Below are 14,900 nucleotides of genomic sequence, written 5' to 3' on the forward strand. Positions count from 1 at the left end.
GCAACAGCGAGCGATACGTCGGGAGCGAGCACAGCAAGTTGCTGCGCTGATTTTTCCGGAGCTGCTCTTAATTTAAGGTGAAGTTGCACTTCCTTCAATGAAATAATGTATTTATTTGAAAAATATACTGCACCTGTTTATTAGACGTGCTAAATAACTTAACTTTCGCTCTGTGGGTTAAAACTTCAACTTCATTGTAGCTATATATGTATCTGCTCTAACAACGGTCGACCGCGGCTGAGCTGCAGACAACGGGGACACATTTCGACCCCAAACGTCGGCGTGTATCGCTGGTTTTGTAGCCTACGACGCCAGAAACAGATTTTTGGCGGAGCTGGAAATGGAAGCGTTTTAGTTAGTGTGCTTTGAGCCTGCGGTTGAAAGGTGTAATGGTTAGCCATGGTCCAGCAGCAGCATGGTGCTGCTGGAAGTGTTTCCACTCTTGTTTCGTTGCCTGCGGCTCTACCAACAGGCTCCCTGCCTGCCCACACTGATGTGATGCCAAGTGCCATGGTGGCAATAACTTCACAGACTTAACAGCGACCGACTGAACCTTCTCTGTCCACACACACGAAAGCCTTCGTCTAATTCGCTGGCAACATTTGGCCCTGAAACCCGCTGTTTTGACACATGGATAGATATATAGGAGTGGAGTTGTTGCAGGACACCCTGTTTTCAAAGTTGCTTTCAGCTTTACCGACTGACAGTAGGGCTGGGCGATATGGAGAAAATCAAATATCACGATATTTTTGACCAAATACCTCGATATCGATACCGCAACGATATCGTAGTGTTGACTATTGGTGCTTTCACAAAAAATTTACACAATGAGATTTTTTGATAAATAATCATCAGTAATGTGGATATAATGACTAAGTAGGTAAATGCAAATAATAGAACAGTTACAACAGTCACTTTACTGTAATGTAGCCTTTAAAACCAGGAAAAGACAACACTTGTATATGCCATATTACGATATCCAAAATCTAAGATGATATCTAGTTTCATATCACAATATCGATATAATATTGATATATTGCCCAGCTCTAACTGACAGTGGTATTGAGCACTTTAAATGCTAATGCTGATTCTTGTTGTTTTCATACACTAGTCAAGTATTTAGTGGGTTTCAGTAGTCTGAATGCCAGTTAAACTCAGATATATACGCAGATGCAGCTGTGTGAACACAGTGCTTCGTAAAAGAACGTAATAGGGCTGGGCGATATGGAGAAAATCAAATATCATGATATTTTTTACCAAATACCTTGATATCGATACCGCAACAATAACGTAGTGTTGACTATTGATGCTTTCACAAAATATTTACACAATGAGATGTTATGATAAATAATCATCAGTAATGTGGATATAATGACTAAGTGGGTAAAGGCAAATAATAGAACAGTTACAACAGTCTGGTAAGTTCAGAAAATAACATCACTTTACTGTAACGCAGCCTTTAAAACCAGGAAAAGACAACACTCGTGTCATATCAGATTATTACAGTATCCAAAATCTAAGACGATATCTAGTCTCATATCACGATATCGATATAATATCGATATATTGCCCGGCTCTAGAACGTAAGACTCGTTTTATTGTCAGGCTACTTAATGAGAAAACGTTGTTTGGGAGCCAGCCATGCCTTTCTACAGTTGGTAGCCGAGCAGAAATCCCAGTTTGGAAGTACAACTCCTACTAGAACATACAGTGTGTGGGTCTTGCTCAACAGAAGTGGTTGTTGAATAAGATGATGAATGAATCAGTGACTGCTCACTGCCCAATTTCCAAGTAAGTTAGTCCTTCCTGTCAGAACCTTTAACTTCCTCGTTGCCCTGATTACTCACTCTTCTCTTCTTGTTGTTATACTGTAAGTAGGCTACCAGCAATGTTTTCGTTACCAGCTAGGCTAACTCTTAATGGTGACAGTAGAGTGACGGACACATTTTAAAATCTTGGATTAAGCCTTGTCTGCTAATTGTTTGCTATTAAATCAGTTTATTGATGCTTAGTAATGCTCATTTTGCCCACAGAAAAATTCTCAAAAAGGTGACGCTGCATTGTTCTTGTTGCCTTGTTTTCACCTTGTTGTGGCCAGACGTTAACCTTTGTGCATAATGGATCACTCTGCTTACTTTTGCTTCACTTTTTAAAGCCCCTTTTCCTACTTTCATTTCTTCATTTTTAGAGAATACAATATCGGGAATGTAAACCGCATTTTCTCCTGAGTAAACTCCTTCTGTAGAAAGCTGTTGAGAGCTAAAAGTTTCCATGCTTCTTTATTTTTTTTGTGTGGGAATCCGGTTCTTTGGCTTGTACTAGACCCTTCAAGATCCAAAGACCACATTAAGAAGGAAGAGGATCAAAAGGTTAAACAGCTTTAAGCCATGACAGAGGGACTTTTATTGTCATCGTGACTGTGACTCTGCCGTTACACAAAGACCTCTTTCCCCTTTCCATAGACCACTCAAGTGTGTTATTCATTCCACCCTGGAAAATAGACTCTTCTCTTTAGCCCTATTGGCCACGGCAGCTCTTCTCCTCTCTTTAATTTTTTTTTTTTTTTTATAAATAATTTTTTTTTTAAAAATTATTATTTTTTGTGGGTGTTGTTTTAAAAATTTTTTTGTTTGGTGGTGATTGTTTTTTTTTTTTTTTTAAAAAAAAAAAAATTTTAAATATTTTTTTTGGGGGGGTTGCAAAATTCGCAATATGCAATGAATCAATTAATTGCACGATAAATAAAAATGAGCTCGATCATTTTCAGATGGAAATTATTGCTATTGTTTTATTCATTGTTTTTGGTTGTTTTGTTCATTTATTGTGGATATTTAAAATGTCATTACTCCATGCCATTATCATTATATTAGCTGAAAATCGTCTCAGAACGCAAAATGTTCTCGTTTATCGCAATCATTTCTGGTTCAATTTATCGTCCAGCAAAATGTATTATCGTCACAGGCCTACTAATTAGTAGGGTTGGGTATCGTTTGGATTTTTACGATTCTGATGCCGAACCGGTACTTTTAAAATGATTCCGATTCCTAAACCGATTCTTGAAAAACTGAAAAATGACATCAAAGATGTAATATGTTTACTAGCGAAGCAATTTCATAGCATTTGAAAAAAAAAGTGACAAAAATGTCGTGAAAAAAGCTTCAAAAACGTGAAAAAAAAAAAAATTCAAATAAATTGCAGAAGAAATCAACAAAGTCATAAAAAAAGTGACAAAAAACTTCAAATACGTGGGGAAAAAAGTGACAAAAACGTCGTAAAAGCTTGAAAAACGTCAGGAAAAGCTACAAAAGTGTAAACCCCTCCCCCCCCCCAAAAAAACGACCAAAGCTATAGCGACGACCAATTTTTATTTTTTTATTTTGACCCAGAAAAATTTAAAGTTGCATTGTCGAGGTGCAGGTCAAGCAAATCTACCAGCCAGCATTTGGCTGGTAAATGTTGCTTATTTTGAATCCTGATCGCAAGTAATATTATATAATTCCTCATATCGTGCAGCCCTACTACTAGTGATCAATGACTAGCATTCATTATGTGATCAGAAAGGCTGATCTCAGAGCAGCCACATTCTTCTCAGCACTCACTACTTCCCATGTGTTGCCCCAGGAGGACTTTTTGCTGCTCTCTGCAGAGCTCGTCTGTTCTCCAGTGATAGAAATGCTTCTTTACCCAGGATGCTGTGGCCAGACCAGCTGGCTGTTCTCTTACTGCTTTCTGACAGTCTCATATACCCTCGAGCCAAGCGCAGGATAACCGCCCACTGTCGAGGACACCAAGCTACTTAGGCAGACTGACGGCTTTGCCGTTTTAATCAGTCGTAGGCTGTTTATCTCCAGCTCGGAGTGCTTTCCATGCGTATACCTGGATTCTCAACGAATTACACTCGGCTTCTGCATATATGCTTTTTGAAGACAGGTGGTGGATTACGTGGTGGGTGTGATTTTTTTTTTTAGCTGCTTCTTCCTAATGCTGAGGGCCTCTTAAGCTCTGTGTCCTCTTCAAAGCATTGTGTGCTGCTGTTGCTCTGGTATCATGTGTAGCCATGAACAATCACAGGTATGCGATGTGTACAATGGTTGTCTCTCACATCAGAGAAGTGCAGGAGACAGTACTCAACTTCAGTGGGAACGTGCTGGTTCATGGCTCTCATGACAATTTCTTGACATTGCTTTCAGGTTTTAACTGTCATGTCCTCGTTTAGTCAGATTAGTCAAGTTGTGGTGCTTCAATGGCCTAAACTGAGTTTTTCTATAGTTTTTGTTGTGTAGACTAAGTCATGGGAGATGTTTCCTTTTGTTGCTGTGCCTCAATTTTATGCATTATTCTACTGATTTTACTACAGAATTTCTGTCTGGGGGGAATTAGATTAAACCTTGTCTGCACTTTAGTTGGGCCACTTGCCTTGGTGTTTTATGTAAACTGAGCTGTTGGCTTTGTTCATCGGTGTTTTAAGCCCCCAACGCCTAGGGTTAGGCAATGGTTATGGTTAGGGTTCGGTGCATTGAAGTCAACGGTCGCAGCGCTGCCTTGAAGTCGATTAGGCAATAGTCATGGTTATGGTTAAAGTGATGGTTCGGAGTAATTTCACCCTAGGGTCCTTTGCACCATGACCTCGAGCCAAACACCCCCCCAGAAGCTTTTTTCACCTGGGTTGAACATTGGGAGAGTTAGCGTAGAGTAGCGTTATCAGCTGAATAGCTTAGCGCAGGGGCTAATGGATCCGAAGTGTCTCTTAACATGACCCCACTAATAATGCCCGAAATGATACCAAACGTCTACAGTAGTATAAATAGGTTATGCACTCATAAAACAATGGATTGTAAAGTTTGTAAGTACACCAGAAGTGTATGTAAATAACACTTGCCTGCTGGCTTCTGCTCTCTGCTGCTGCTGCTGTTACTACTGGGCAGTAAGAGTGCTTAGTGCCGTCTACAAATTACAACACCGAAAAGAGATGCAACAAAAATATTTATTAATTTAATGATTAAATAAGGTAATGTCTCCAAACTTACCTCAATTATAACTTGTCTCCTGCTAGTTATTCTACAGCACTTACTTTAAAAAATAAGTTAAATTAATAAATATTTTTGTTGCATCTCTTTTCGGTGTTGTAATTTGTAGACGTCCCTAAGCACTCGTCTTACAGCAGCAACAACAACAGCAGAGAGCAGAAGCCAGCAGGCAAGTGTTATTTACATAAACTTCTGGTGTACTTACAAACTTTCCAATCCATCGTTTTATGAGTGCATAACCTATTTGTACTACTGTAGACGTTTGGTATCATTTCGGGCATTATTAGTTGGTTAATGTTAAGAGACACTTCGGATCCATTAGCCCCTGCGCTAAGCTATTCAGCTGATAACGCTATGCTACGCTAATGCTCCCAACGTCCGACCCAGGTGAAAAAAGCTTCTGGGGGGGTGTTTGGCTCGAGGTCATGGTGCAAAGGACCCTAGGGTGAAATTACTCCGAACCATCACTTTAAGGTTAGGGTTAGGTGCCTTGAAGTCAACAGTCGCAGCGCTGCCTGGAAGGAGACGTTGGGGGCTTAAAGCACCATCGAATGTTGGCTTTGGGCCGGCTACACACTGGCTGCGTGTCAGCTGTGTGGCGTGTCGGTTTTTATTTCGGCTTCCATGTTAACAGGTTAGAGCTTACACACTGCCTGCGTGACACGCACGTCTCAGGTGCGGCTGGAGCCGCGCCGAAAACGCTTGCATGCTAGAAATAGAACCAACGCCTATTTTTCACGCAAGCGTCGCATTGTTCCAGGCAAAATAGAATAGGAAAAGATGTTATGTCATAGATGTCATGTCATTTTGACACGAATAGATATTAATAAATGACATGTTGATGTTTGAAAGTCTCTAGGTTTTGACATAAATGCAGATATAAATGTAATAAAAAATAAATAAATCGATTTTCAAATATATATATATATATTCAAACAGTTGAGGTGGTTCGGGCATCTGGTAAGGATGCCCCCTGGGCGCCTCCCTAGGGAGGTGTTCCAGGCACGTCTAGCTGGGAGGAGACCTCGGGGAAGACCCAGGACTAGGTGGAGGGATTATATCTCCAACCTGGCCTGGGAACGCCTCGGGATCCCCCAGTCAGAGCTGGTTAATGTTGCTCAGGAAAGGGAAGTTTGGGGTCCCCTGCTGGAGCTGCTCCCCCCGCAACCCGACACCGGATAAGCGGACGAAGATGGATGGATTTTCAAATATTGCACCTGTCAATACAGAACGAAATATTCTGTAGCCTATTTTGCTGTCAATACTGCCGACGTTGTCTTTGCTGTAATCAGATCAGTATATATTTATGTTTGACATGAAGTATACTACCTGCTGAGTGCAGTTAATCAATGGGAAACATCCATGTGTACAGACAAGGCTAGCAGCAGCAGTGCCGTGTCTGCTGTGTAAAGAAATCCACGCAGGCAGTGTGTAGCCCGGCCATAACAGAATCCACGATGGCTGCCTCTGTTTTCTCTGTCTCTGCATGAACTCCGATTTTGTTCATTTCTCAGATCTGCGTGGTGTATTTTGTTATCTTTTGGCAAACTAGCATTCAAGCTGCTTGGGCCTTGCATATACTGCTAAAGTGAATGTGTCCCTCAAGTGCTAATCATTGTAAAAACAGTGAGCTCATTTGTCAAAACAGGATGAAGGAGGGAGAGAAATGGTAATGGTAAAATAAAAGTGATGGAGGGGAAAAAAAATTTTCCCCTGTATTTTTTTTTCTGTGGAGGACAACAACCACCACCACCACCACCACCACCAGTCAAAAGCAACACAGCACAGAGTGGGTAAATCTGGCAAGTGCTGGAATGCACATTATTAGACCGCTATAACTCACTAACAGTGGGGGGGAAAGGCTGAATATTAAGCAACCTGTCTGGATGCTGGATATATCATTGATGGGAAGCATACAGAGTGCAAATGTGTTTCCCAGCTCTCTGCAGACTGCGGGGTCAAAGTCCAAACTGTTTCCCTGTAATGGTGCTCTGCAACCAGCTGGGTGAGAGAGAAAGCCCGCCTGTAGGCTCCCCTAATGGGCCAAAGCTAAAAGAAAAGGTGACAGCTACCCTACCACCCAGGAATGTCACCTCTGTGACATTGTTATCATTCAGCGCTTTCATTGTTTTTGACATTATGGCTGCTTTCTCACAGTTGTTGCTGGGAATGTTAACAGCCAGTTTCCTTTATGCCATGACAAAAAAAAGTCAATTTATCAGGGTGCAGTAAGTAACTGAGAACCGTTCTCTCTGAGAACGATCAAAAAATGGTTGGTAAACATGTTCATTGGTAATTAAACAGTGTTTCCTTTATGTTGACGGCGGCCCGCCACGGTAAAATTTCTGCCGCCACGGTATCAGAAATAAGGCAGACGCACAACAGGGTTTCCGCTATCTACACCGTGCACCGCCACTCCTTCAGCTGTTTTTTAAAATATATTTCTGTCCATTCTGACTCCTAAATCACCATATTAGCATTTGGAATATACACCATTGCCTATTATGGTCTTGAACAGGACTCCATTTGCTCTGGAATCAGTCTTGACTTGGTTTCGACTGCCTTTGGACTTGGTCTTGACTCAAACTCGACAGGACCTGGTCTTGGACTTGACTTGGACTTGATTAAGTTGGTCTTGCCTACAGCCCTGTAACATACTAACACCTCTCTCTCACTCTCTCCCTGGGGCAGCCTGAAATGCCTTTCTCTAACAGTATGATGTCAGGATCAGAGCCCCCCTGGGACCACTCCTGGGATCATGGCTAACTTTAATTGGTGTGAGAGGGTGAAGGCATCATATAATTCAGGCATCTAGGTTATGTGTGTTATTTTAATATCTGGTCTGATTAAAGAATTTTCCCTATCTTCTCTTCAGTTTTGCATGAAATCGCTCCATGCCAATGTGTGTGGGTGCACTGGCACCGGTTCAGTTCTCTAGTGGCTTGCTTGGCCAACTGCTTTTCTCTTTAGTCCTAATGTGTTGCTCTGTTTTTTTGTCATTCAAACTTGAATGCACTGTAAAACAATGGGTGAAATGTGCCAACTGCACAGCAGTTTCTTAAAACAGAATGATTTTAGTAACTTATGGGAACATGGCATTCATTTGGTATGGCTGGCAAAAGTAACTGTCTACTGATGTTTAGCTTTCTCCTGCCTGTGCAACACTAGAATAAATGATAGAAGGATACTACTGTGCCTTTCCGTCTGCTTTGGCGAGCAGAAAAAAACAACAACAACAGACCCAAACAGTCTGACTCTATTTGTGTTGTTCCTAATTCAATTTACTGACTTTACTTAGTTCTGCCAACATGGTTCAAGTGTGGAGCGGACTGCGTGGCATCGAAGGCAAAACAGCCTCAGGTCCAGCTCTCATGAAAGGTGGGGAACAGACGGCAAACAAGCCCATCGCTTTTCCATAATTCCTTATTAATGAGAAGCACTACTTGACAGTTTGACATGGCTGCTAAACCACAGGACAGGCCCTAGAGTAGGGATTACACCGGCTTGTCCTTTCAATGTTTTTCCATGGTGACAAGGACTTGGCCAGATGTTTGCAATACATATTCACACTCTCTTTAAGTCGGAGAAGCCCTAGAGAGTATGTAAAGTGGCAGATCTGGAAAGAGCAAATCCGGTTAAGGCGTTTTTAGTGCGCCAAATTATGAATGACCCTGCCACCTCCTAATAATTTCTTACTGAAACCACCAGGAAACACCAGGCAAACGGGACAGTGAAAGGTTTCCAACTGGAATCAGCCCTCTTTGAAGTTTGTCTCTGCGAATGGGAAAAACGCCATATTATAAGACACCACAGTGTTCTCTTTCATGTAGCAAGCTGAAAGGGATGCTATTGAGTGTTTGAGGGAGACCTTTGATATGCGAGATGCTCTGTGCCTTCTGAAAAGGACCAAGCTTATGATTTGAGTCAATATATATATGTGTGTGTGTGAGTGCTTTGATGCCTGCTCCTGCCAGTACAATGTTTTTGCCAGAAATGTTTCGTACAGCAGACTTAGGGGATCAGCCGTCATGGACCCTACAGCTCGCACGTGTGAAAAGGCGCCTTCTCGTGCACATCTGTAGTGTACAGTACACGCACGCACGCACACACACTCACACACACACGCACACAGATGCACACGGTCATGTCTAATGGAATTGCTGTTCCTCTTTAGTTGACAGTAAACAATGTCCTGTTTGTGAACTCGTGTTGGTAGTTTGATATTGACTTAAGTGTCCAATGTTTAGAGGACATAATTAAAATGAAGGAAGGAAAGAGTTGTCTTGATTACATGTTTCTTGCGTTGGCATGCTTTTCATCTTGTAGAGCTGATGATTGACGATTTCTTATTTCCCAGAACGCCCAGGGTAGCCTTCCCGGGAAAACGCAGACTAAAAGGCGGAAGGCCCTTCCGCCTTTTAGTCTGCGTTTATGTGTGTGTGTGTGTGTGTCAGCATGCCTTCCTGTGTATTCTACCGGACAGAGAGGAGGAGAGAGGACTTTGCCCTTCTCTTCCATCTTTACCATCTGTTTTTTGTAGCATTCGACTGAGGCATTAATCATTGTGCCTTGGGGCCACTGCTGCTCTGACAACAGCTGGAAAGAGGAGATGGACCTGTTGATGTCCATCTGTCCTGTCTGTCAGTCCTCTATGCACTGCTGTATCTACTGTAACTATGCAGCTGGAAGGTTCATAACCTTGGTGTTTCTTGAGAAACAGCTGGAAGGGCCTTCCTGGCACCATTTCCTCTATCCATAATGTCTCTCAGCCCTCAACTTCCTATAAGTCACATAGTGACTACCATTTTCTTACAAGTATTTTATTTATTTTTTAAATTTGCTGACGTTTAAGTGTTTAGTGAGAAATGACATGGTATGCAGTAATCTTATGTCACCTATGAGTTTGTGATTTCTTTATTAGGTAACATTATACAGTATTTGCAACAAGATATTACTGATTTAACATAAGCATTGAATAAGACTTTATTTTTAATTATTTTTATGAAATCAGTAACAATTCAGGGGAAGAGTGGTACTTGATTGATTGATTGATTGATTTTATTTGACCACTTAAATATAAAAATATGAAACAGCACTCTGTGTCATACATTAAAAATACATAAATAGTCAGGGACAACACAATAAAGCCCAAGGACTTATTTCCATTGTGGTCCCTACTGCAGCACGGGAGACACGGAGAGGAATTACAAATCAAAACCCCACAAAATGATAATACATTTTAGATCAACTTGTGAGAGAAGATTGAGGGATAAACTGCTAAAATCTTACTTTGCACAGCAGCTGGATTATCGCGATATCGCGCGAGAATTGCGGGATCACATATTGCACAAAAATCCATTTTGTCAGTCTGTCAAGTCAGACATTTTTGTCCGGACGGCAGCAGACCGAACCAATCAGCGTCCAGTGAGTAGCTACAGCTACAGACGTGGTTTAGGTGTGTGACTGCCATGACTGTTCGTTTTAAACAACAATGGCGGACGTCATTGACAGATGCTTTATCCAATCACATGCCAGGTATTTTTTTTTGAAAGTTCCCGCCCTTTCCCAAACAGTTTCCAATGACGGCTTCTGAGATGGTTCTGTGTAACAAACCATCTGGCACGTCCGGTAAGCTAAAATCAGGAAGACATCAAAGTAACTGTAGATAGTTCTGATTTGTGTCGAAGTGGTTTTTGAGAAGAGAATGTCACTCTCACCAGACTGCTTTTCCTTCCTGTCCATTTCATAGAAACACGGTGGTGTCTGACTCTGGTGAGAATTAAAAATAATACTTTCCCCTTGCTCTTTGGTGTATTATGTGTTTGCCAAATTACAGGAGATGCTTGAAAATGTTTAGAAAAGATGTTGAATCTAATTTTATTGTATAGAAGTATTTATATGTAGGATAACCCCTTGAGATGAATCATCTCATTTTCGAGGCGGTCCTTAAAACAATTAAACAGTAAATACAAAGCACAAAATACATTCACACATACACACAGCACTCCCAAGCCTGACTGCTCCAACACCAATTGAAATTTATTTTCTGAATCAACTGAATCCATATGAGGTTTAAAAGAGAGCTGAGAGTCGAGCAAGAGACCAAGATATTTAAATTCCTCCACTTTCTCGAGTGTTGTCCCATCCAAGAAGCGAATTGTATTTGGTCAGTAATTAGAGCCTTAGCAAACAGCAGTGATGTGGGTTACCAGAGTAAGCTAATCAATAAAGTTATGAATATAATGTAATCGCTAGCACTGGCTGAGTCAAAGTAAGCTGTGCTAAGTTTGGAAATAACCGCACAGCGATATAACTAATGTGGACGACACGTTAGGCAGTTGTAACGTTCGACCAGCAACTCCCCCGTTCTGCGAAATCAAACTACTGTTTTTGTCAAAGGAGTCTGGTTTGTTTAAAGAGTAATATACCGACTTCAGTTCCCCGTCGGAAAGGGCTGTCTTGCAGCAAGGTAAAGTGATGAAAATATTCTAAACATAGTGTAAACTTAAACTGATATTGATATAATTTTTTTTTTTAGGTAGTCAATTTGTTTAGGTGGCTACAATACATTTTGCTGGGACCCCCATCCACTGCAGTACATATGGCTCTATTCAAAACCGCATTTTTTTTTAAAGGTGCAATATGTAATACTGACAGCTAAGTGTTTGAAATAGTTACAGCAGTACAAATTCAAAATACTGGAGAGAGTCGTCTCCCCTGCCCCCCTCCTCCCTAGACTGGAAGTTCACGGAGGTTGCCAGGCTGAGACCGCAGCATCCACAACAATGTTGCTAGACGCTTGTCTCACATAGCCAGACATTACTTCACAGCACAGCGGAGTAGCTAATGATCTTAAAAAAAACAAAACGGTACCCAACCCTACAGGTGAAATAGATAACATTAACAATGGCTCAGTTATATTTCATGCCCCAGTATGCTATTCCAGTGAGCCAGTATGCACAACACCAGGACCTCCCCTAAGTAGAATGTAGTCATCATGAGTATTAATAAATACACCTGTGCTTTTACTATGGCATGTCAAAATGTCTGCCGTGAAAAAGGTCTACTCGTGTTTCTAAGAGCATCATAAGTAAGACTGTGTTCCCCCAATGGATATAGCATCTCTGTCTGAACACTAATGTGTTAGTTGTAATACAACAGCCCATACATGTTCCTGTAGAATACGTATGTCCTGCAGTGAGGCTCCTTTTCAGGAAGAGATCCTAGCAGCAAGCAATGCTCTCATTTTGTCTTTTTTAAGAGAACTTCAAAGCTGTGCTTTTTCAATTAATGTTTCCTATGTTTACGTGTCCAACTATTTGTCTAGCTAATGGATCTGGATGGAAGTATTGCAAGATGATTAGCTGAGTGATTCTTCATGCATGATTTTCTTATGAAATGATTATAATAAAACTAGGTTTTTATTTATTTAATTTTTACATGATTTGTTACCATTTATTTGCCTGATGGTTTTATTTGGTCCAAATCTGGTGGTTCTTCATCTCAGTTCTCCATCTTCATTCTCAGTTCTGTGTGAAACATCCCATGTGGCAGACAGAATGTAGGAAAGGAAGGAAAAAGGAAAGGAAATGTTGCATGGGCTGTTGTTAAGACATTTTGCTAAAATTCTACAATAGAGTTGGAATTGTGTCAGTAATTATTTGACGGAGCAGATGTTTTTGGCAGTTCTTTTGTGGACTTGGGTGCGTCGTTTTATTAAATCCAAAATTAACAAAGCATGTGATTATGATAATGGTGCACCCATATCACAATGGAAACTACATTCTTTGGGGAAAACCCTGCGTTTCTCGCCGACACATGTCAAATCTGAAAAAGTGTCACATGTGTCAGTCCTGAAATTCGATACGTAGGAAAAACCCTAAAAAACTTAAATCAACTTTGTTGCTCCGAGTTCGTCTTCTCAGGCGTAGGAACAGACGTGTTTAAAAGTACGACCCTAAAGGGGATGCAACATCATGTGTTCCTCTTGGTGCAGCTTTATGGATCAGTTCTTCATTTCATAATTTCATTTTCATTATTTATGATACTGAGGCAGCTGTGACAGTTCTGTGGCGGTGTGCAACAGATGGGCCTGTGTAAGTAAAACACTGATGGGATTCTTGAGTCCCTTAAGGGACAATTTAGAAGAGACTTGGACCATCTATGTTATGTCCAGGGCTGCTCCCGCTTAGTCGATTAGTCGACTAATCGGTCGTTTTGGTCTTAGTCAACTTAGATTTCTTTAGTCGATTAGTCGTGTTTTATGCTTTTTTCGTGCTGAATGACTTATTTCCAAGAAACGTACGAGCACATCTCTGGTAAACACAAGAATTAAAGTGGTGCTTTTGCATGACTCCTTGCGAAGAAACTCAGATTTACAGATCTGATTTACGAGCACAGCCCTAGTTATGTCCTAGTATAGATAACTCCTGAAAAATGTTAACTGTCTGATGCTCTTAGATGGCCATTGCAGTAGGGCTAATCCTTAAGGTGTTACATGTTAAAAGCTATTAGGTATGTATAGAAGCTCTGTGTTGTTTAAGCACCAGCTTCACGTATTTACTTAAAGGTTAATTTGCTCTGAAAGCACACAATGAATGATTGATCCTTCCCATCCATCTCTTCGTGCTATGTATAATGTGGGTGACATTTAGGCTTTATTGGGTCCCTGCTGCTCTGCCAAGAGTAGTGGTCTTTGAGTTTGATTTCCGACTCACTGTTTTGGGTTTCCTTGGTTTATCAAAGCAGAGAGCAGTGTGTCATAGCTTATTCTGGGCACGTTGGGTTTGGCCAGCACTGCAGAACGCTGGGTTTGTGAAAAAAGCTATGGAAATAAAACCTCCTTTGCCTGCCCAGAGTGCTTATGCGTTATATATAGCCAAAGCTGTAGTCAAGCGCGCACACACACACACTGTTAAGGCATTGACACACCAACCCGATAATCGGCCGTCGGACAGTCTGGCGAGGGCAGTGACTCGAGTCTGTTCGTTGGTTCCGTGCCGTCGTCCATCGGAGGAGCCGTCGGCCTCCATTTTGGCCGATCTGACTTGTTGTGTCAGAGGGCGGGCAGTTGGACTCCATGACCAATGGTGCAGTATCATTTTATGTCGCAACATAGCCATTTGGAGAAAGTAAGTGTCTGGTATGTGTGGAACTTGAATTTTTGGGGAGTTTTGGCTGAAGCCTCTGTTTTTTTTCCATTGTATACAGTAGGCCTGTATAGACCGACACACAGTGAAAACCTTATGATTATTCCTAGTTAATTATTAGGCTACTAGGAGGGTGTGCGTTCGAGTTATTTATATTTGTACTTGGGGTGGGTATTTGAACACCGTTGAGATAATATACCTTTGCCAACTACTTTTGAAGGAAGGGCATTATTAGTGTTGTGTGTGCTTGTTATGCTCCAGATTTATTTGAACAAAAGATTTGTGAGGGCTAAGACATATTCGGTAAGTGAGGACACAGAGGATTGAGCTGAGATAGTAAGGCCCGACCGTTCTCCAAAATGGGATTTTCAGAATTCTCTTAATTCCAGGCAAGCCGTTCGTTCCTGTTGCAGAGGGGAAGTGCTGCCAGCAGCAATTCTCCACACTGTGTCTTCATATTGATCTGCCTCTGGGCTCCAGAAATGGGGATTCCTTAAAGCCAGCCGTACTCTAATGACTTTACTCAACACCCCACACCCACCACCAACCACCCAACCCATTTTAGAGCTCCCTTTGCTCCACTTTTTTTTCTTCCCTTCCCCATACTCTAATTAAAAGCTTTTCTATAGAGGGTTGGTCTTGGCCTCCAGGCGTGGGGTACGGACATGGCAGCCATGCGTGCGTGTGTGCGTGCGTGCGATACCATGAATGTATGTCTGCGCGT

General features: G+C 41.5%; 1 protein-coding gene across 2 annotated transcripts in view; it reads left to right on the plus strand.

The window, feature by feature from the left end:
* The window catches only part of slc45a3 (solute carrier family 45 member 3), a 45,413-nt gene continuing 30,513 nt past the window's right edge, over nucleotides 1-14,900 (plus strand). The window contains exon 1 of one of the 2 annotated variants that reach the window (XM_039808514.1): nucleotides 1-77. The gene's annotated coding sequence lies outside the window, so the exon portion shown is untranslated. Of the gene's footprint in view, nucleotides 78-3,838; nucleotides 3,946-14,900 lie in introns of those variants that run through there. The other variant, XM_039808515.1, reaches the window with a different exon arrangement.

Source organism: Perca fluviatilis, chromosome 8 (genome assembly GCF_010015445.1).
Source record: "Perca fluviatilis chromosome 8, GENO_Pfluv_1.0, whole genome shotgun sequence".
NCBI lineage: Eukaryota > Metazoa > Chordata > Actinopteri > Perciformes > Percidae > Perca > Perca fluviatilis.